Source organism: Equus caballus, chromosome 6 (genome assembly GCF_041296265.1).
Source record: "Equus caballus isolate H_3958 breed thoroughbred chromosome 6, TB-T2T, whole genome shotgun sequence".
NCBI lineage: Eukaryota > Metazoa > Chordata > Mammalia > Perissodactyla > Equidae > Equus > Equus caballus.
Genome location: NC_091689.1, coordinates 22,950,795 through 22,974,972, shown reverse-complemented (window position 1 = coordinate 22,974,972; position 24,178 = coordinate 22,950,795). Strand labels below are relative to the sequence as shown.

Here is a 24,178-nt window from a genome sequence, read left to right as displayed (position 1 = left end):
GCATCTTGTGAGGCTTCCCAAGTGCACGCCATGCAACGGGTGCAGAACAATTTGGAAGTCCTGCTTTTCACCACTTTGGCTGGTGTGTCAGCTCCAGGTCATGGTCCCCACCAAGGCTTAACATTCAATAACCAATTCAAATTGCTTCATGGAGCTTTGCGATGATGCAATCAGCAGTCATAACCATAAAATATCAGGGGGAAACTGTTATTTCATTTCATTCCCCTGCGTGAACTCAGCCTCCTTGAGAGCATCCGGTCCTCCTGGCTTCCCCAGGCCCCTGGAGGAAATGTCAAACATCCACCTCATTGTTCTGCCAGTCTCAGGGTTGGGCTAATCTTAGCGTAAATACCAGTCACCCCCTTTTCCACATCCTTGCCCAAAAAGGTCAGTGCTTACTCGTTTCAAAGCCAAGGCCTGGTGATTTCTAGCCCTTGTCTGAACTTTTGAGGAATGTGAGAGAATCAAATCAGGAATGTTTTTCCTCCTGGGGGCAGGGTGAGGGATGAAGCAGGAATTACAGCTAGCAATCACACACCCTCCCACACATACACAATCACATGTACACACCTGTTCACACTCAGCAAACACTGACACATACTCATATTCATCCACAAGTACACACACCCAGATACTCATGCACACACTCAAACACATGTACACACTCATACCTGCACATACACACATGCATACACTCATACTCATGTGCACACACATTCACACACTCAGACATATGCTTATACGCTCACGCTTGGACACACGCATGCACATACAAACTCACACACATACACACAGATGCAGCCTATAAAATTGCACGCTGACAATATGGGGTCATTGCCCAAATCTCTGTATCAGGGGCATCACTAATGGGGCCGCTTGAGTCCTCAGGTCACAGAGGAGCTAGTTTAATAGATGTCGGGTCGACAATATACAGGTTTGTTGGACAAGAAATCATCCACTCTCTCCTTGCATTTGCTGGACTTACCCCACGGCTACATGTGGTTGCACAAGGACAGAAGTCTGATTGGCCCAGCCTCCCACGGCCCAGTTCAGCCACAGAGCAGGGCAGAGAGGTGCCTCCACCCACAAGCAGACAGGGCCTCAGTTATTGTGGCTGCAGCTGTTTCCCTGAGTGAGCCCCCTGGACCTCGAGACCTGGGTCTCACCCAGCAGAGCCCTTACACACACACACGTACAGAGTTCTTGGCCATGTTGTTCAATCCCCTGGCCTGCACATGGGTCTCGGTTTTCAGAGTTCCAGCTAGGTCTGGAGTCTTTGTGCTGCAGTCTACTTGGAAGGGGCTCACATGCTCTGCTGCTCAATGAACCCCCTTTTCGTGAGATAAAACTTGGCAGCACAGTGAGCACCCTTTACTTTTATTTGTAGAAAACCGATGCTTAGATTTCAAAATTTACGTTACAAAATTTCAAGCAGCATATCTCTGGCATTTTACAATGCTCATGAATTCCACTTAACTGGCACAAACAGGCTATTAACTTATTCCGTGTCAAAAAAGCAAGACTTGTCCCAAGACGGCTGTCACACTCAGGCGACGCTTTGGGTCTGCAATGGGGTCTTCTCCTCTTTGCCATCACCAGTGGGCCCTGGGCTGCGTTCTCTGCCAGGCGTCCCCTCACATTCATTCATCCTTGGCCCTTCCATGTCAGCCAGAGAGGATGCTGGAAAGGCCTGCTTCCCATCAGGTCACACATTTGAGGGCTCACCTGTCCATAGGAAAGACCTGCTGGAACCCAAACCTGTCCCCACCAGCCCCCAAGTGTGGCCACAATCCGGAGACCCCCTCACCACAGCCACCCACACCTTGGTTCACAGAGACTCGTTGAGCATCCACCGTGAGCTGGGTTAGGAGTGAGGGGTGCAAAGAGGATTAAACCCGAGGCTTTGCTCTTTCATGCCGACAGCCCAGTGAGGAAAGTGGGCTAGTGTGACCATAGGCACCTGGGGGATGTGTCTGGTAGAGGTGTGCACGGGCACATGGGGCACAGAGAGGGGCTCGCACCCAAACAGGGGTTCAGAAGGGCTGTGGGAGTGGGCATGTGAACTGAATCCTGACAGGGAAGCAAAGCACACACTTTCGCTTACACCCGAGTAAAGACGCTCTCTTGGGATTATCTATAATAGCAAAACGCACATGAACACGCCTGCATTAGTTTACTGGGGCTGCCGTAACAGAGTACCATAGATTTGGTGGCTTAAAACAGTAGGACTTTATTGTCTCCCAGTTCTAGAGGCCGGAACTGTGATATCAGCGGGGTTGGTTCCTTCTGAGGCTGTGAGGGAGAATCTGCTCCAGGCCTCTCTCCTTGGCTTGTGGATGGCTGTCTTCTCCCCATATCTTCACATCGTCTTCCCTCTATGCATGTCTGTCTCTGGGTCCAAATTTCTCGTTTTTATAAGGACACCAGTCATTGGATTTGGAACCCACCTTAATGACCTCATTTCAACTCTATTACCTCCCTAAAGACCGTATCTCCAAATAAGGGCACATTCTGGGAGTTAGGACTCCAACATATGAATTCAGGGGAGACACAATTTAACCCATAACAATGTCTAGTTGGAGTGATGACTCAAGTAGTGGTAAATTACAAATGATTCAAAAGAAGGTTAAGAACACTCTATGTTAGCATGGAAAATGTTTGGGTTGCGATGTGAAATGATGTAAAGAAAAAAGATGGCAAGAGAATGCAGACAAGGGATAACAATGGTGTGCTCGGGTCAAAAGGTCCTCAGTCATCTTTGTCCTCTCTCTGTTGTCCCAATGTTGTTCGGTGCAGCTTTGCCACATTTCTAACGTGCAATGCTGTACTGTACTAGAGGCCGCAAGCCGCACCCCTCTCCCCTGCATTGGGAAGCAAGGATCAGGGCTGACACAAACATTCCTTTCCATTCTTAAGAGGCTGCAAATGCGATGAAGTCCAAACGAAATCCAACCAGGTGTCCTTGGGCTCCCGAAGCTCCTCGTCCTGGGATAGCAGATGCCTTGTCGTGGGCAGGAGCTCCACCTCCAGTCCAGGGAGGTGCTGGGACAGCAAAGCTGTCAGATCTTCCTACAACCCAGGTGCTGGGAAAGGAGATCTGGGAGGGCAGGTGCGGTGCTGTCTGGGCACCTTCATCCCCAGTGCAGAAGAACAAGGCAGATGCCTGTCCTCACGCCTTGGAGTAGAACGTACTGGAAGGAACAGGGAATCAAACTGGACACTCCTCTCTGACCCAGTGGTGTCCTATGTCATGAAGACACTAGACCATCGAGGGGGCCACCAGTCTGGTCTGAGGGAGAGTGAGCAGTGCTCTGAAGCTATGAGCATCTCCCCGACATGGTGGCACTCCTGGCGGGTCAGGGGACTCCAACTTGCCAATGAGGGAATGACTGAGGGATGGGGACCCTGTTGCGATGGATCCACCATGGATCCCAGGCTCAGATATGTGACAAGGCCAAGGAGATGGCCAGCACATGGAGACGTGGGGTGACACACTGCTCTGAGTCAGGCTCAGCACCTAGCTATGGAGGCCTTACCAGCTGGAAAGGTGGTGGACGCCATGTAAAGTGGTGGCAGTGTCCCTCTCTCTCTAGCTGGCCAATTGGACTCATCTTTGAAGACAGATTGCTACTGTTTGGGAAAAAAAATAATAAAACACTTAATCATTGTATAAGGTAAACTCAAAACCCTCTTGGAGGATGGAACGTTGGAGATACCCAGGACCTAGGATGCCGCATGCAATAAAGAGCCTCAAAGGCTGCCTTTGCTGAAGGCAGATTTGTAAGTCAGAAGATTGTCACAGTGGGGAGACCAGCGGGACTCAGGGGCTGAGGAGGAACCCCTGTTCTCTCTCATAGCACTTGGGGGCGGGGTTCTGGGACAGGAGGGCAGGGTCATTGGCAGCCCCAGTCTGGGAGGGAGGGGACAGGCCTCTAAAACATGGCAGCAAGGGGAGAACCAAGGGCAGATGGAGCCAGTGGGGACCCTGCTGGGGAAAGCACAGCTGGAAGTCCCTGTTAAATTTTTTCTGCATCATAATCTCCGTGCTGGCCTGGCCTTCACTCAAGGTGTGTTAGCTGTGACAGCTCCGTCTTTGCTGTGCTTTGAGTAGTTAATGGAAGGGGCTGTGTCCACACTGGGGAGAAGCCAGGTGCAGAGGGTGGCAGCGGTCTGAGAAGCCGTCTCAAGCTGTTCAGAGATGGCCTGCAAAGGCACTGAGCTGAGGTTCAAGGGAGACTGCCCGCTGCTGTGCAAATGACCACCAGCAGGGTCTCAGAACATGGGTCCCCAGGGTCCCCCAGAAAAGCAGTGGGGAACCTGGTCAAAGAGTCAACTTCTTGAGATTTGGTTATTAAGAGGCCACTTGGGTGGCTCAGCGGGCAGGAGCTCCAGGAAATGGTGAGATGTTGGCTGTCACCTCATGGATCACTGACCAATGAGAGTTAGGCACAGTGAATGGCAGAGCTGGTCCATGTATCTGTCAGAATAGACTAGGCTATGCTGTGTAATAAACTGACCCCAGGTCTCTGTGCCTGAACAACAAAGGGTTATTTCTCACTCATACCCAGGCCACTGAAGGACAGCTGGGGGATTCTCAGTGACCCAGAGAACCAGGCTAATGGAGCAGCTCCATCCCAAACAGGGCTCAGGGAAAAGAGAGCTCTGGTGGGTCTTGCCCTGGCAAGTGAGTGCTCCACTCAGAAATGATGCACTTCTGCTGCCAGCTCAGGACTGACCACCTGGTCCCATCCCACTCTATGGGCATCAGAAGAGCAACCCTGCTAGACTCTGCAAGAGGCCAGGGACCCTACATACGGATGCCCACAGCTTCTCCCCACACTTCCTTTAGATGGAGAGGGTGTACCCAAGCCCACACATCCCCTCCAGCTGCTGGCTCCGTCTGAATGGCAGCGGCACTTCCTCCAGGTGGGCAGCATTGGGTTCTGCCGAGAACACGGGGAGTTTAAGCAGTCGACCTGTGTGGCTGGCTTAACCGGAGTAGAAAACCCCACTGCCTGAGTCCTGGGGTGTGCAAATTTCCTCAAGACTGTGCGCTGTGACCCGCAGGTCACTCGAAACTCCAACTCTAACTTCAACTTAAGAGAAAATGATTCATCTTTGGTTTCCTAAGGAGAAGGAGTTAAATGAAGAACCACAGAAGATTTCCTTCTTCTTGAACCATTATTTTTTTCTTTCGACTGAGAACAGCAACACGATTCTATCGGTAAACGTAGAAATTCCTTGTTGAAGCTCTACTCTTGGCCACAAAGTACTGTCTGTATGAAACGATGCTTAACCCTTAAATAGTAGCTACAGAAAGCCGTCTGCAAATCCCATCAAGGCCACGTGCAGAGGGGCCTCATGTTGTCCCACTGACCCTCACTCCTTCCTTCCCAGTTACATTTGCTCCAGCAAAACCAGCTCTGACCAGCCCAGAGTCTCAGAACCAGTGGCCGACGTGTTGAATCCAGCCCCCAAAGGTGTTCTGTTTGTCTCCGTTATCTTTGAAAATTGAATTCGTTGCCAATATTTTTTCATTCATTTCAATTTTAAATCTTTATAGAATATTTCCCATTTTAAAAACTTCCAGATGTCTGGCTTCCTCTGAAAATCCGAGCAATCAAAGAACAATGGGCCTGCACGCTTGCGTGGCGACAGTCAGATGCAGCCCAGGGGCAGGTGCCCGTGTCATCCTTGTCCACATCCCTGTCCTCTCCTACCCATCCACTCCTTCCTGTTACCTGCCTGCCCCCGAGACATCTAAGGTTGCGGCCCTGGATGCAGGGCATGTGTTATGAAGATGTTGGAATGCAGCTGTGCATCTGAATCCCGGCCCCCAGCTCCTAGTATCACGGCCGGCTCACCGTGGGAGCCAGTGATACTCGTTCAATGAACGATTGAATGAATGAATATTGACATGGTGAAACATACCGGGCCTTTGAGTCAGGCTCCTGGACTAACACTAGCTCAGCTTCTTATTGGCCATTCACTTATAAAAATATACCTCGAGTCTGTTGGGAGATTACTTGAAACACACAGGTGACCCCGCCCAGCTTAGCAAACTGCTGGGGTCCTTCCTGCTGTGTGGCTGCTCTGGTGAACCAGCTTCTCTCTCCATCTCAGCCCGTCCTTGGGGTCAGCAGTGGCAGCAAGCAGCACTGGCCTAGTCCTCATTCCCGGGGCCCCTTAAAGGAGAAGACCCCTGCGTGCAGGTGGGCACCTGGCAAAGCTCACCCATCAAAGACAGTAGGAGCCACTCTCGCCTCAGCAACTCTCCAAAAACATGCAGAAGTGTCAGCAGCCTCATCACCGCGATGCTGCTGGACATCGTCTTAGATTCCTATTCCTGCTGTAACCAACGGCCACAAAGTGGCTTAAAGCAATACAGACTCCTTATCTTACTGTTCTGGAGGCTGGAAGTCTGACGTGGGTCCCACTGGGCTGAAGTCAAGGTGTCAGTGGGGCTGCCTTCCTTTCCAGGCTCTGGGAAGAACGCGTTCCCTTGCCTTTTCCAGCGTCTGGAGGCCGCCCACCTTCCTTTGCCCAGGGCCCCTTCCATCTTCAAGCCAGCAGCTGCATCACCGGCCTCTGCTTCCATCCTCGTGTCTCCTTGGCTGACTCTGGCTGACTCTTCTACCTCCTTCCTCCACTATAGAAACCCTTGAGATTACACTGGGGCCACCCAGATAATTCAAGGTGCTCTATCTTAATGTCAATTAATTAGCAACCTTACTTCCATCGGCAACCTTAATTCCCCTTTGCCGAGTAACCTAACATATTCACAGGTCCTGGGGATAGGGGCAGGGACATCTTTGGGGGGACCATTATCCTGCCCACCACAGGCATATTCCCAGGGAGCGATGAGATGACACAGAAGCCCCGCCTGCAGGAATGTTCATTCTCGTCAAGACCCCCCTGCGCAAGTGCAATCGGAGGCTACACTAAGCCAGCGCAACTGTGCTCCCCATCAAATGAGGTCAGTCCCCAAGGGCAACTAGGATGCAATCAATTCAGTTCAGAGGCCCCATCATTGAGTGCTCACCACCTGTGAGGTGCTGTGACAGGTGCTAGGAGGAGGAGGAGAAATGGGCCACAGCCTGCCCTAAAGGAGAGCAGAGCCGGTAAAGAAGCAGCCAGGTGGTGGGAGCCTGGCAGCCATCCTGGCCGGTACTCCCTCCCGTGGCGGATCCATAGGCAAGTGGAATGAAGACAGCTTTCGAGGCTGTGTGTCTTGGGGTAAATCGCTCAACTTCTTTAAAACTCCCCTTACTCAGCAGCAAAGTGGAGATGAGAATGGCCACCTCGCAGGGGTATATTGAGGATGAAGAGCTCAGGCAAGTGTGTGCCTCCCATGCCACCTGTCACAAGCTGTGCTGAGGACACGGGGCCCATGTGGTCATGGGGTTGCGGCTGGATTTCCACAGAGGCCACATCAGGGCAGTTCAAGTCTGCACTCCTGTCTTTCGGCCCTTGGCTTTCTCATCCTCCTCTGATCTTGCTGAGGCTCAAACCACTCCCTCCCCCATCTTTTAGTGTAAAGACGGAGAAAAGCGGCTCTTCCTTAGAACACTGTCCAAGGCCAGTCCTTTGACCCCGAAGGAGTTGTCCTTTCTTCTGAAATCGGCACTGTGACCCCTTGGGCTGGCCGCCCAGAAAGCTCCATCCATCTTGCTTCAGCTTGGCTGGTTATTAGCTGTGTGACCTCAAACCACTCACACAACCTCTCTGATCATCACCCGTAATATCAAGACTGGCCAAATCAGGTTTAAAAAGTTTACTTTTCCTTCCCTTAGCAGTGGAACATTTCCTCCAGCTAAAATCCCGTATAGAAGTCCAATATGTGAAACCAGTCAGAAGCAGGTGACAGAAACCAGGGTCACAGCCTCCAGGTGACACTTCAGCTCCCACAGCAGACAGCCCTTCAAGAGATTCTCAAGGCACTGGCTGAAGGGTCCACACAGAGATCCTGGAGGCCCCCTCTGACTCTAGCACACCTTGAGTTTCTGCCTTCCAGACTCATAGTCAATCCTGTGGGTTATTTTTCATCTTGAAATTGGGATTCCACATGATTTTGTAGTCAGTTTTTTACAAAATAACCCATGGACAGGTAAAAAGTTTTAGCAGCCTCTTCTCCATCGGCAAGTCCATCTTGGTCATCACCAACTCACCCCAAGCACGATGAGAAGCCATTGGCCTTAGTGTTTTTCCAGCTCAGACCAAGACCCGGCTTCTTGAAGCTCGGCTGAAACCCTGGTTCTGCCCCATCCACGATCAATATCCCATTACTGCGTGTGGTCAGAAAGCCCCCATGAGTCACTCAGAAACTACGCTCGATCGTAGACAAATTAAACTGTTACAACTTGTTCTAATTACTTAATAAAGCTTGTAGTACGCCTAAGAACCCATGTGGATGAAAGCAGCATTACTCATGTAGAACATTATTATTACAGCAACAATCGCCATCGTGCCAAAATTCCGGAGTCCCACCCTCAAGAAAAGAGTCCTGCCTCATAGGAGCTGCTGGAGGCTGCTGTGCAAACAGACACCCCACCGGATGACGCAACATCTGCCCGAACAGGGCGTTTGCTGTCAAGCGGGGTGGGTAGGAGGTGAAAGGAAAGAAGCATCATTCTCCAAAGGGAACTATTCCCGAGTTTCCATTCTGGGAGAGCGCGGAGGCCAAGGCGGCTCGCTACAATGTGAGCCACGTGCCTCGGCGATTAGGGCTGTGGTTTGGGCAACCTTTCAAAGACGCCCCCGGGAGACGCTCACACCCCTTCTCAGCCCAGCGCAGGATGCTCCGTGTTTTTATTGCAGGGCAATCCAGAGTTTCTGTGAGAGAGCGTGATATCCTATAAGCCATCCGCACACACTCATTCCGCACTTGCGTCCTAAAGTTGAAATTAATGGTTTGCCTTTTCTCTTTCCCTTTCAGGCGAGATTCATAGTTCTGGCCGCAATAGCCTGTCCCACTGACAGGACCCCGAGGCCGTTCCAGCGGGAGGAGAGCCAAGGAGGCTGCGCTCGTGGACTTGACGTGTCTCGCAGGCCTGCTCCTAGAATTTCATCCCTTGCCGTCCCCGCTTCTCTCCCCCTCCAGCCCAGCGTGAACTTCACTTGGGCCAAAAAATCAGCTGCATGAGAACAGGATGGAGCAGGCAGCTGGAGACACGAGTCAATAAAGCCCGCGAAGGAAACCTCAGGATTTTCCTAACTGTGAACTTAGCGAGAAGCAACAGCAGGAGCTCCAGAAACTTCCTTAGGTGACATGGAGTAAGTCATCCCCTGAGCCAAGTCTGACCTCACCCTGGCGTCTGCCTGACTTTCCCAAACCTGCCCGTTGGACTCACACAGACGAAGTGCAATCTCTTTTAATAAAGCTATTGATGCCCTTGCAAGCGCAGAAGGCAGCCACCAGGCACCTGCGGTGTCCCTGAGCCCTGATGAACTCTCTTGGGTCTTCTGGCCCTTTGCTCTCACAGCTGGTCACCTGCTCATTTTGCTGTGGGTGGGTCCCGGCTGGGGGATGCTTCTTCTGGGCACAGTATCTCGAGCTGCTGCATCCCCACAGCTGCCAAAGAGAGGCCGGAAGGGACTCATGCATTGGGTAGACTGGAGTGCCTCAGCTTCAGCACCAATGACCTTTGGAGCCAGTTACTGTTTGCTCTATGGGGCCCGCCCCGCGCATTGTAGGATTTTGAGCATCCTTCTTGGCCTCTACCCACTAGATGCCACTAGCATTCTCCTCCCAGTAGTGACAAGCAAAAATGTCTCCAGATGTGGCTAATGTCCCCTGGATGGCAAAGTCATGCTGGTCGAGAACCAGTGGGGAGGAATGTTTGATGAAAGGCGCTCCAACTGTAAGGTTGTAAACTTATTGACTCCATGAATTTCCGACCTTTTCCCAAATCGCCTGCTTAATTCAGATGGTGAAGCCACTAAGAGCATAAGGCTAATTTAACTAAAAGAAGTAAAGAAACAAAACAAAAACTTGGTATTTTGAAAGTCCTCCATGGGTAATCAAGGCAATCCTTAAAGGATTATGAGGAGGAGGAGGAAATTGCAAAAATTCCTGGTCCCTCTTGGAATGAAAGGAGTAGGGGGAGGGGGTGAACTGAGCAGAGGGGAAGATGACTAAAAACTCGTTCCTTCAGGATTTCCCTTTCTGGCCAAGAGCGTTCATAGCATACAGCTTAATAAATGAACTTCACAAAATGTCCTTTTCCCGCAATTGGTGGTTTCCTCTGATTTCAGCTGGCGGGAAGAGGAGGAAACGAAAGAGCCAACATTCAAATGAAATGAAATTGCTTAGAGGTCTTCAAATAAATAGCTGGCTGGTGAAAATAAAATAAGTTTTTAAAAAATTGAGAGCCATTCTCCAGATGCCTCATTGCTGGCTGTAGTATGGCCGGATTGGTGGGTTGGTATAAGGATGGAGGGGAAAGCCTGACCTGAGATCTCAGAGCATCTGATTCTGGTTTGCAATTAACTCAGAAATCCGCAGGAAGAGATGCTATGCCATCCACGTCCAGCGCATGGTGAAATTTCATTCTCAGAGCCCAGAACGTTAGATGTAAAGCCAAGGAGATAATTCTCTTCCCTCATTGCCTGCCAGAGGCCTCTCAAAAACATCTTTTGAGCTTGATTTTCTTTACTATGGGTAAGATCAGTGGCTAGGATTAAAATGAGGGACTTTTAAACAAGTTCCTGCACTGTTTTTATTCCTGAAACTTTTCTACGTGGACCTTCTCTGTGCAAGCCGACGAGTTTGGGCATCGAGACCATAGGTGAACCAGCTTCACCAGCTACTGCTCCTCAGAACTTCCTGTCATCCCAGGAGCTCGTCTGTCTCTGTTTTAAATGCTTGATAACTGAGCACAGGAAAGGGACCCAGAGCAGAGAAGCCTTCTGGCCTCAGAACTCAGCAGAACCAGGATGTACATGAGAGCATCCCAGTTTAAAAAGCTACCCAGCCTCCCACAGTCCCTGACCTACCCCCAGCCCAGAGCTTAGTGTGTTCTCCAAAGCATTTCCCCAGAAATGACCCATTTTGCAGCCTGACTCACTAGAAGGACTCTGCACCCAGGTTGTGGTCCATTCTGGGCTAGGCGGTGGTGTGCTGGTAGATGTTAACAATCTCTTGGGTGGTCGGGGTGCGGGAGCCCTGATTGTGGCACTTGCCACTTTCCTTGGTGTAAATACTCCCACCATGGCCAATGTCAAGCTGTCAATGTGGAGTCAACCAGCTCTCTCAATACCTGCAATTTTACATTCAGCTCTCTCAAGCAAGTGCATCCTTGCTTGCACCTCGGGCATCCCGCAGAGTCTGTGGCCCTGTCTCCTAGGCAACACTCCCTCTCTTAGAGCTCTGATGGACCTTATTTACTCCTGTCTCATAAATGCCGAAGGGTTAAAAACCTTTTTGGCAAGAGAACCAGACAATCTGGCTCTGGAAAAGGCAAAGGGGAGTTTGAGTAAATTTGAGTTTCCTTTTTTTGTAAGAGACAGGGTAACTGCAAAATGGTGCAGGGAACTTTATGCTCTCAACTTCAAGCTCTAAAGAATACACACTGTACCCAACATCAAACATAACCAGATTTTTATCTCCCAGAAGAGAGAAAGGTGATTTATTTTTCTTCAACTCTCCTCAACTAGAGAGTAGCCTGCCTCATAAAATTAAGCTAATCTTTATTATATATCAGGATTGCTTTTATCCATGAATTTTTTATGATGGTTGAATATTGATAGTGTCTCCGAAAACAACTGACTCTACCGACGTTCATGAAACGATTTTATGATTTTAGATTTATCTTGAGTGAAAGGAAAAACAAAAATAAAGTAGCTCCATAGCTTGACTTGAAACATTAGGGTCCCTGCTTCCTTATTTAAAAATAAATGACCGCTTTTGACGAAATGAGGACTGCAGATTTGCAATGTCTACTCTGCTACAATCACCCAGGGCACAGAGAGAAGCTGAGCAAACGGGAACCCCAGGACTAACCATCAGGAAGAGAAATGGCTTCATAAACATAAAAGAAACTCAATAATAACCTGGGACGGCTAGGAAAAGACCTTGAATATAACACATCAAATAACTTAATATAAACATCCAAGTCACCCCTTCTCACTCATGTTGCATCTTTATGTTTATTCCAGATGAGAAACAGCTGGGAAGAGTGAAAAAAAAGAAGAAAAAAAGGCTATTCATTCTTCGGGATTTCCAAGAAGACAACATGCATGATTTTATCTTGATGGCCCACCAAACTGGGTTCATTTGCAATACCATCACTTAACCCAGGGCTGGGGTAGGACGATGGGAGTGGCGGGCAATGGGAGATGAGTGTGCCTTCATAGCTAATTGCTGGACTCCCACTTAAGCGAACTCACCGAGTACTCATAACTTGGAACCAGTTCAAGTCATTCTGTGATTTGCTAGACATGTCCGCTATTATCCGTACTTTAATGTGCGAAGGCAGCACAAGAGCCAAAATGGCAAAGTGGTGCCAAGACTCAACCACCATTAATGAGCATATTAAGGGTCAGCAGGCTGCACAGTTCAGTTACATCATGCGGTAATCAGTCATGTCTAGAGTAACCCAAGGACTCCCTAAGACAACCCATAAAGCCGTCCAAAGTTGACTGTTATGAAGGTTAACCTGAGAGCGCTGATTACAACCACGGAGTTGACACACATAATTAGGTTAGAAAAGCTCTCTAAGTGAAACTGAAGACAGAATCTTATAGAAACAGATGTTTATCCAACTAATGCTGTTGGGTGAGTGCCATGTGTCTGTATCTGTGAGATGCTCGTGTCAGGAACAGCCTTCGACTCTCTTGCCTAATTGTAACTCAGAGGTGTCTGTGTAATGAAAGACAATCGCACTGCCCTAGGACCAAACATGACGCGACAGGTCATGCCTGCCCAGTGCTCTGTTCCTCACACCTCTTTTGCAGCCTGAGACTTCCACCGGGCGAGAGACAGACTGGAATGTCCCACAGAAGGAAGCTGGCAAGAGCAGCGCCATCACAGAGAAAAGAGAAGCAGCCATCCCGATATCAGAGCAACATGGCGGGCGCTCCAGAACGCCAACCAAAATACCACTTTCTACTACACGAGTAGAGGAGGAGAAAGCCCCAGGGGACGGTCCTAGGCTGAGGAAATGAGATAAGCCAGAGGAGGCAATGTTCAAGAGACTGAGCTAGTGGGCCCCCTTATCTTCTCACACGGAAAGGAAAAAGGAAGGGAGCAGCAAGTGATAACCAAGATGGACCTCAGAGGGCAGCATCTGTCCCCGCCCCCCAACACCACCGCCAGGGGTCTTCTTTCTGGGTGACAAGTGGGAGAATCCCCAGCCACAAATGAGCAGAAAGGAAACCCTATCAGGTAACCAGAGCACCCTGACCAGGAGTGCTAGTCTACGCACATGGCCCTGAGTCTCCCCCAGAAATGCAAGCTCCCTTCCCATTCTGATCCCCTGCCTTCGTCTCCCTGCAGCGTCACAGAGAAATCTAGTACATTGACCTGAAGTAGAGCACCTGTGATTGTTCCTCCCCTCCTCTCCCCAAACTTCCTCTTGCGTTCCATTCCCTCCTTACTGACGGGCCATCCACGAGCCAGGCTCCCCAGACGCATCTCCACGGCCACGCAGTCACTAAGTGCCATCAGTTCCGCTTCCCAAATCATCTTGAGTCTGTCCAGTTTTGTCATCTCCTCTGCAGCCGCCCTGCTCCCGGCCTCTGCGGCAGTCTCTGCTTGGTCTCTCATCTCCCATTTTTTCCCCACTCAACTCCACTCCACAGATGACAGCCAGAATGATCCGGTTAAATTCTTATTCAATCAGGTTGTCTGCCCGCCAAAACCCTTTCACGGCTTCCTACCGGCCTTTGGATGAAATCCAAAATGCCTAACATGCCTAGAAGACCCTGCATGACTGAACACAATGAAAAGTGGTACAATTAAGATCAGAGACCATCTTAAAGATGCAGAAGGAGTAATTTTCCTTCAAACATCCTGATATGAGCTCATTATTCCAAGTTAATATTAAATTTAGCTACAAGTTTCCTAAAAGCCAATCAAAAGTGAAATGCTTTGGTGCATGATTGGTATTTTTAAACAAAAGTTACCACGCAAATACGTTTGGAGAGCACTCCTGACATTAAACCCAAGGACTTCACACAACCCTTGTCTGAGGATGGGAAACCCGTTTGTTATGAGTGGTGTGATAATGAATCAAGTCCAAGGGGTACAACATGGATAGATGTTCAACAGGATGCTGCTATATGAGAAAGTACTGTGTAAACTATAAAGGGCGTTACCCAATCTTAGGTAATCTAAACCGAAAGGTGTATTCCATTTCCACGTTGTTCGTATCGCACCTCTGTTTGCATAGCCGAATGGAAACTGTTCCGTGGGGGTTAATTGAGGTCATGTGGCAAAGCTATTCTGCTTCCTGATGATGTAAAAGGGTTTGGCTAGTTTGCTAATTCTAAAAGAAAAGCAGATAAGATTTTGTCTCTCAAATGGCCCCTTTCTTGCTCAAAGCTTAGGCAGATAAGTGTACAGAATCGATGTTGTGAGTCAAAGAAGCAAGAGCGGAAGGTTTAGATAAGAGATGAAGGGGTGAGGCTTCACTCTGTCGTGAAATTTAAAGCCGCAATATGGAACTCTATGAATTTAGTTCTTTAGGAATAACTAATCATCCATCCTTCCTCCAATTCAGAAGACATCCAGGTAATGATAAGTGTCTGTTTATTGCTCTTGGCCATGAACACAAGTCAAGAGCATTTTCAATGGTAAATGGTCACTGTGCGATGAACCCAAGGAAAGGACCCTGTTTCAATATTATTGGGAAGTGAAGATGTGTGCACTCCAGCCAAACAGCAGGAGAGTGGATCCGAGACTCCCTCTCCTTTCACCTCCCGACTCTCCTTCCTCCCCCCCAGTCCTCACCCCTGACACCCCTCAAGTGCTTTCCTGGAGGAAGCCAATGAGGCTCTCTGGTCCTCACCTGCCCAAAGCAAGTACCCAAAGTCACTCTTTTCAGAAACATTGGAAGCTTTAGAATCACTGACGTGTAGATGCCCTTTCTCAAGGCTACTCGTGTCACCATGCAAGACTGTGCGGTGCACAACCCTGAGAACATCATTCCAGAGACCACCTTAGTATGATGAGTGATTCTCTACCGTACCCTGCGCATCTGGGTAGTATATTAGGTGATCTGGATCCCATGTGACTCTTCTATTTTACCAGCAGTCACTCAGTCTGGATTTAGTGCACAGGTCCTGGGCTACATCTGTGGGCTGTGGTTCCGATGACAGTTGGGATTGGAGTCCTTGCAGTGCTAGTCTGTTCTACTTCATTTGTACGCTGCTCAGAGTCCACGCTGAAAACTCTCCTAGTTTTCCACACTGCAGTCCAGTTCTCGAACCTCCTAGTGTGTTCGTTTGCGTCAGTTGCACAGTTCAGTGGTCAGGTGTCTGCCCGGGACTTCCGTAGGACTTCCTATGCAGGATGGAAGAATCCCATTCTTTGTCTGAGACTCTCCCCTCCCTCTGAGTTGGGAGCATGAGGGACACCAGCTGCCATGGGGGAGGAAGCCCAGAGTCCCCCCTTTGTCTTCGTTGACACTAAAACAGTGGGGAAAGGGGGCACCTCTCTGAGTCCTCGGGGGCTGAAAGGTTTGGGGGTTGGGGCTGGGTGCTCACACTCCCCACTCAGGCTCTGCTGACACCACCGCAGGGTGGGACAAGGAGGGGGCATCCATAGCATTGAGTTGGAGTAGGGGGGTGTCGCCAAAAAGTTTTCTGCCATAGTGGGCTGTCCCTTTCCTGGTGTTTTGGCCAGAAAGAGCAGGATTTTGTTGGAACTTTTGTTGTCTGCTCCTGTGGGCAGTCTTGGGTCTCAGTCTCCCCCATCATCCAGTCCGGGATTTATGGGACATAAAAGGAAGAGCCAGAGAACTTACCACCATGTGCTCTGAGGTGCCTGGCCAATCCTCTCGCCATTTAGAGTCCAGGGTTTTGTTGCACTTTGCAGGAGTAGCAGGGAGAAATGAATTCACACCATCTTTTCTGGACTTGGAAATCTTATAAACTTTTAATTTTGGAATAATTTTATATTAACAGAAGAGTTGCAAAGACAGTACTGAGAGCTCTCGTATGCCCTTCCCCCAGTTTCTCCTAATGTTAACATCTTATATAACTGGGGCGCATTTGTCAAAACTAAGAAATTAACGTTGTGCATTACTATCAATTCATCTCCAGGCTTTATCGGATTTCACCAGTTTTTCCACCAAAACCGTTTTCTGTTCCAGGACACAAAATTGCATTTAGTCACCCTGTCTCCTAGTCTTCTCTGTGACAGTCTCTCAGTATTTCCTTATTTTTCAGGATCTCCGTAGACTTGGAGAGTACCGGTCAGGGATTTTGCAGTGCCCTTGAATTTGGGTTTGTCTGACGTTTTTTCATGATTAGAAGACAGAGAGTCTTCTCATCACATATCTGGGGGATATCAATGCAACTCGTCACGGGAGATCTTAACCTTGATCACTTGGTTGAGGTGGCATCCATGAGACTTCGCCACTGCAGTGCAGGGATTTTTCCTTTTCCATACTTTCGCTTTCTGAAAGCAAGTCATTCAGTCCACTCACACTTAAGGGCAGAGGATTTTAAGCTCGACTTCCTGGAGAGGGGAATTCTACCTGTACGATGTGGAATTCTTCCACAAGGAAGATTGGTTACACCAATATGGAGTCATACGTGTTTATTTTACACTTTGGGTTATAAGCCAATATTACGTTATCTATTTTGTTGCCAAAATTGTTCTAGCTTTGGCCGCTGGGGACTTTTTCAGGGACTTTGTTCTTCCTCAGTTTTAATGGTGAAATTGCTGAATTAAGTCCAAGCCCTTTGTGGGATCCTCCACAAGCCCCCTTACCCGTCTCCACATACGTGCTAATGTTCAGAATGAATAGTGAAGCAAGGGATCTTTGGCCACATTCAATGTTTCCAAAACTTATTTTTATTTTTTATTTTTGGTGAGGAAGACTGTCCCTGACCTGACATCTTTGCCAATCATCCTCTATTTTGTATGTGGGGTTCCACCACAGCATGGCTTGATGAGGTCCGTGGCTGGGATCCGAACTCACCAACCCTGGGCTGCTGAAGTGGAACGGAGGGTGCGAACTTAACCACTACGCCACCGGGCAAGCCCCCAAAATGATTTTTTAAGACCAAAATTTATTTAGTGAATCCTATAACTAGAATAAATTCTTCCCTTGGTAAACGGAAATAAATTTGGAGTTTCAAATATCTCCAATCACGAGACAGCTCACAAAAAATGCTCCCTACAGTTTGCGTTGAACAGCAACGACTGAAACGCTGCTCTTCCATCATCAGAAACAGATGGAAAGGAAGCAATGCACTCGGGAAATTCACTGTTCTATAAGCTACATTGATAAAACTCTATCCTAAGAACTATAATTCTATTGAGTTTCCCTTTGAGCATTTGTATAATTATTTAACCATAGCTACAAAATCAAATGAGAGAAAAGTCAGTCTTACTTTAGAAGAGAGACAAAAACTTACTGTTTCTGGAGCAAGAGATGATATTGCTAAATACAACAACAAAAGTACTATTGTCCCATCTAAACAATCAAATAAGATGGAAGAAAATTCTTAATAAGATTACATTTACATTCCATAATGTATATTTATAAAACGCTATGCTAAAATGTTCTTGTCTCCATTTCAGACTTGCATAATTACTTATGACAGCAATAAAACCAAAATAGAAAATTTTCAAAGTTATTCTAGAAGAAAGACAGAATAAAATTCTTGTCATCTTTTTGATTTTAGTGGACTTGTTAACAACAATAAAGAGACTATAATTACTCTATCTACAAATAAAATAAAATGGTATCAGTTAATTTATATGAGTCACATTTAAATAACCTACAATGATAAAACATTATCTAAGAATAATAAAATCCTACCAAATTTCCATTTGGGCCAATAAAAACGGACAGCAATAAAACTAAAAGGAAAAAGTCAGAATTGTTTTAGCGGAGAGATAAGTGTCCTGCCGTGTTCTGGATCTTCAGAAGCAGCCTCCTGGGAAGACGGAGGCAGCTCGGAGATGACTCGCTTCTGCTTTCAGGCTGTGTGGACAGCACCCAGTGTAGACACATTATTCTGTACCTCAGTGGAAGATGTGCCGGGTCTGGGGAGCCCTCCGTGGGGAAGACTTTGGGGCAGTTTCTTCCTTCTGTTCTGGAATCTGGAAAAGGGCAGATCCTCTTCCCAGGAGCTGCCACCCAGCCCAGGACCCCTGCAACCTCCGCCATCTGACAAGGGAAGATGGAGCCCGGGCCAGCGGCACTCTGTACTAGTCGTGGAGTGGTTGGATCAAAAGCCAGGCCCTCCTTCTGGTGCTTGGTGAGGGGCTGCCTTGTGGGGATGTGCTGACATGGCAGAGTCTCTTGCCTGGACCCTGGACCCCCACCCGCCACAGCCAGTGCTCCTGCTTCCTAGGGGTCCGGTCATCCTTGCAAGTGTCTTCCAGATGCCCCAGGGGCAACATCAGAGACGTAAGCATCCTTTGGAAACCTATAAAATTCCTCCCCAATATTTTGGGTCTCCGATAAGCACTCTCATTGTTTAAGTTGTGCAGATGTCTCTCAGCCAAAAGAACACTTAACTCATTATCATGGACTTTTCTCTCATGGAAAACAAGCTGCCTTGGAGAATAGCCAGTGATTCTTTGGAATTTTTCTGAAAGAACTTTGGCTTGTATTTTGTGGATGTCCTACGAAACACCTTTACGTGTGTGACTGATCTTGTCACATGCTTTGGAAGACTCTCCTAAACAATGACAGGGTAAACCCCCTCTAAATCAGATATTTGGTGAACGCGCTTTCTTTTTCTTGACGCAGATCAGGAGGATGTGCCATTCCCCGGGGAGGGGCTGTGGCTCCTCCTTCTGACTGTGACCCTTTGGCAGCGGCTGAGCTTTCTCAAGAAGGAGATTTCTCCTGTGATCTTTAAGGGCATTGAATATTTCTTCAGCTTCAATTAATCCAACACCCATTTGGATTCTTTCTTCATCAAGAGCTTTTAAATGGGTGTTTAACTCGGCGTCATCAATTCATCATGTCTTCAGAACCCCTTCGATTCACCTTTCGGGTGATCTGCTTCTGATTAATTTGTTCCGTCCAATCCCGTGTTAATGACTCAGAGGAGACCTGCCCCTGTGAGCTCTGCCACCTTCCTCCGTCAGTCCCAGAATCCAGCCATGTGCAAGGATTAGCAGCTTGGAATCAGAGTTTTCCTCAAGTTGCAACTCAGTTTCCCAAGCTAGTTTCCCTATGGCACCCTTCTCTGCCCCAAACCCCCATGACCCTGATTAGTGTCTCCCAGAACCATCGTTTCATTTTGGGAAAGGTGGATGAGGTGAGATGCAGTCACTGTGGGTGTTTCACAGGGCAGGCGAACATGGATTTGGGGTCATTATACCAGTTCCATCCATGCAGAGAACAGAGCACAGTGTCTGACACCCAAACAATGCGCAGTAACTTGAAGGATGGGTCTTCTTTGTCCCCCAAGCCTCTGTCCTCTGGCTTGAGTGTCCTGTGGATGCTCCCAGCCCTCTTGGGGAAAGACCCCAAGACCCTGCCCATGACAGGGAATGACTCCAGCTCCTCCTGAGCCCTTTGGGTCTGATGGGAGCCAGGTGTGCCCTGACCTGCAGTAAATGGCTTTCCACCTGTGGTCTCCCTCTCTCTGTGGGCCTCACAACCAGAAAGCCAAGAAGGAACCTCCAATGTGGGTTTGCTGGACTCTCGGTTTTAACTGGACATGTGAGAGCTTGGGAATCAGCATTTCCATCCTTACAGTAAGAAAAGCTGGATGGGGGCCGACCCAGTGGTGCAGCAGTTAAATGTGCACATTCTGCTTCGGCGGCCTGGGGTTCTCCAGTTCGGATCCCAGCTGTGGACACGGCACCACTTGGCAAGCCATGCTGTGGTAGGTGTCCCATATAAAGTAGAGGGAGATGGCACGAGTGTTAGCTCAGGGCCAGTCTTCCTCAGCAAAAAGAGAAGGATTGACAGCAGATGTTAGCTCAGGGCTAATCTTCCATAAAAAAAAGAAAGAAAAGAAAAGCTGGATGAACTGAATATTAACTTTTCTTGGGCCCATCAGAAAACTGAGGTTTCAGGGTAAACCACCCTCCCAAAATCGGAAGAAATGGGTGTCCTAGGGAGACATAGGATCTGAGATTTGCTAACCTGGAGCAGAAACCACTAGATTCCACAAGCCAATAGGAACATGAAAGTAGGAATTTTGACGAATGGCTGGAATCTGAGTGTGGGATACCAAGTGAGAAGCTCCTGGTCCTAGAGGGGCCCACACACTTTTGTTTTTCCCCCAGAAACTCCAACAGGCTCTCACAGAAAGGATGAGGATGAATCCAGAGGAAACATCTCTTCCCATGGTCCCAACAGGAGGAAGGAAAGAGTAACTATTGTGTAATCCAACCAGGAATTTCCTCCTTACAGAACAAAGCCTTCATTGTGGGAAGGACTTTTCCAGACAGCAGCAGTGACATCCCATCCAGGTAGTCAAAGGGAAGTGTTATGTAATCCAGCCCCCTTCCCTACTCCCCAGCATCTTCTGATTAGGTCTCTACAATAATAGTAGACTACAGCTGGATCACTGTGAGAGACAGACTCTGAAGAGAGGCACAAAGGGAAGGGCCAAGCCAAGAGGGGAGACAAGAACAATTGAGTAAATGATGCCAGCCCCCAAAGAACACCACTCAACGTTCAGTTACCACAAGCATTAGCTGTGAGGAATTGCATGAAGCACCAACTTCACTGCCCACTCTTCAGTCCCCAGATCACAACGTCAATAATGACGTGCATCAGATCGGCCACAAATCCCAGCCCTTCTTTCAGAGTCTGTTGGTGCTTGGCCACTGCACATCTGTTCTTCAGTTCCCTCACAGACAGCAGAGTGTGTCGTTTTGTTGCCTCCTTGCCTCCAGTGATGAAACCACGTGATATTTATGAAGAATGGTTACTCAGAAGAAGGAATTGACCAACGTACGTGAAAATTCATCAAATAAACGAAAATGTTCAACAAAAATTTGAATTGAACATAAATGGATTTATAGAAGAAATATGACCATGGGAATGCTGACACTATCACCATTCAAGAGGTGGTGGTTGCATCTACACATGCAACCAGAGGAACACAAGGAAGGTGAATTTATCAATATAAATGAGCAAAGTGGTTCTGACAAAAAGGATCAAGGTTTCCCAGTGCTGATGATACCAGATAAAACTTCACATTAAAGGAACTCTGAGAGACATTTCATGACATTATAAGAGCAAAGGATAAAATGTTGGGGGCAGATCAAAATTTAGAAAAGAGTACGACAATTTGCTGAAGGGTAGGAAAGATGCTTACTATATTTGTTGTTGTTAGTGCCGTTGAGTTGATTCTAACTCAGTGACCCTGTGGACAGCAGAGCAGAGCCCTGCCCAGTCTTTTTGTGCCATCCTCTCAGCTTCTGGCACTATCCACTGGGTTTTCATGGCCGATTTTTTCAGAAGTGGGTGGCCAGGTCCTTCTTCTTAGTTTTTCTAGTCTGGAAGCTCCACTGAAGCCTACCCACCATGGGTGACTCTTCTGGTATTTGAAATCCCGGTGGCATAGCTTTCAGCATCACAACAACATGCAGCCACCACTGTTTGACGACCAACAGACAGACAGTGTGGCTCCCTGACCAGGAAACAAACCCAGGCCACAGTGATGAGAGCGTCGAATCTTAACCACTAGACCGCTAGAACTGGCTGCTCACTACATATTATAAGTTATATAATGAGAAGAAGGCAAGCACTATTGACACACTCAATAATTTTTTATAAAGAATGGGAATTAATTCTCAATGTTTCTAGAGTTTTAAGCTGTAGTGTTCTAAATAAATATTAGTTTAACTATTTTTTCATTTTCCTATACATTTGTAACCAACAGCAGGAGAGTTGTTAATGTTTTGACAAAACATTTTCAAAGGTTATGAAACGTCATAATTTTTCCCAATGATTCTTAAGATCACCTTGCATGGTTTCAGCTTCCATGGTCCTTTTTACAGTCCCACACTACTGTAAAAAGCAAGGATTGCCTGTGTATGAGTAATCACTTTAAACATGAATAATCTAAACACAATAGTTAAAAGACAGATATTGTCAAATTGGATTAAAAGGAAATAAAAAGATTCAACTGTATGCTGTCCGCAAGAAACCCATTTTAAATATAATGACTCAGATATGTCAAGAGTTAAGGGATGAAGAAAGATATACCATGTAAATATTAATCTGGAGAAAGTTGGAGTAGCCATATTAACTTCAGACAAAGCAGAATTCAGAACAAAGTTGATTATCAAGGATAAAGAGAGACATCACATAATGATAAGTGGGCAATTCTTATAGAAGACAGCAATCTTAAACATGTATGCCCCTAACAACAGGATGCCAAAATACAAGAAGCAAAAACTTATAGAACTGAAAGGAAAGAAAGATAATTCCACAATGGTAGTTGGAGACTTGAACATCCCAATCTCAGTAATTGATAGGCAAAGCTAATAGAAAATCAATAAGGAAATAGATGACCTGAACAGCACTATCAACCATCTTAGCTTAACCCACATCCAACAACAGCAAATAGACATTCTTTTCAAGGGCTTGTGGAACATTCACTAGGATAGACTACATTCTGAGACATAAAACACACTTTACCAGTTTAAAAGAATAGAAATCACACAAAGAACATTCTCAGACTGAGACAAAATTAAACTGGAAATCAATAATAAAAAGATAAGTGGAAACTTCCCAAATATTTGTAAATTACCCAGCACACTTCTAAGGAACTCATGAGTCAAAGAAGAAGTCACAAGGAAATTTTAAAAAATGTTTTGAACTAGGAGAAAATTAAAATAAAACAAAACAAAACTTGAAGAATGCAGTGAAATCAGCGCTGAGAGGAAAATTTATGGCACTAAATGCATATTTTAGAGAAATCTATTTAAAATCAACAATCTAAACTTCCATCTTAGGAAAATAAAGAAAGAAGAGCAAATTAAATCTAAATGCAAGCAGAGGAAAGAAATAATAAAAATTAGAACAGAAGTCAATAAAATTTAATAGAGGGGAAATTAAGAAACCAAAACCTGGTTCTTTGGAAAGATCAATAAAGTTAATAAAACCTCCAGCCAGGCTAGTGACCCTATGCGTTTGACAAAACTCATAGAAGTGCACACCAAAAAGAGTGAACTGCACTTTATGTAAATTAAAAATTAACCTTAAAAAGTCAATGTTTGTTGGAAGTACCCATTCATTTATGCACTCGACCATTGTTTACCAAGTGACTATTTTCTGATACAGATTTCGCCGGATCCTGTGCAGTGGCAGATAAGATAGATATGGTCTCTACTCTCTAAACTCATTGTCTAGGGTAAGGGCTGGCAAACCATAGCCCAAGGGCCAAATCCAGCCCACTACTTATTTTTGTAAATAAAGTTTTATTGGAACCCCGTGATGCTCGTCCATCCATGTATTGTCTATGGCAGAGTTCAGTTATCACAGACACGTATGGCCTACGAAACCTAAAATATTCATTACCCAGCCCTTTACAGAAAATGTTTGCCAGCCCCTAATTTAGTGGGTCTCAAACTTTATACCCAGAAAACTTCTAATTGAGTAGGTCTGGAGCAAGCCCAACAGTCTGCAGACTTCTAGACGATTCTAAAGCAAGTAGTTCTGGACCACACTTGAGAAGAGCTGTTTAAGAAATACAGACATTAAGCAAAGAATCGCAGTTGAGTGAATCTCGTTTGCAGGGTTAAACTACAATTCATGCATTAAACTCGAGTTTGACAGCCCGACCCTTTTAGAAGTTGCTTCAACTATTTGAAGGTGGCACCCTCTGGGTAAAACAATATTTTGAAAACAAATGTTTCAGAAGAATTATGGGCAAGGGGTTATTTTACTCACCTTATCTCTCATTATGAATACATATAAAACTGTTCAAGAATTTGGTAATAAAACCACACATTATTGTAGGTTTCAGCCTCAGTTCAGCCCAGCCAGGGTTCATCAGTGAGGCAAGACAGCCCCTCTGC

The 24,178-nt window shown here is 47.0% G+C and overlaps 1 long non-coding RNA gene across 1 annotated transcript; it reads left to right on the top strand.

Annotated features, from left to right (window-relative positions):
- Positions 1 to 8,444: 8,444 nt before the first annotated feature.
- LOC102147608 (uncharacterized) lies at positions 8,445 to 14,808 on the top strand. The gene is made up of 3 exons (XR_290395.4): positions 8,445 to 8,598; positions 8,936 to 9,273; positions 12,157 to 14,808. It is a non-coding gene; the product is annotated as an uncharacterized lncRNA (long non-coding RNA).
- Positions 14,809 to 24,178: the final 9,370 nt, after the last annotated feature.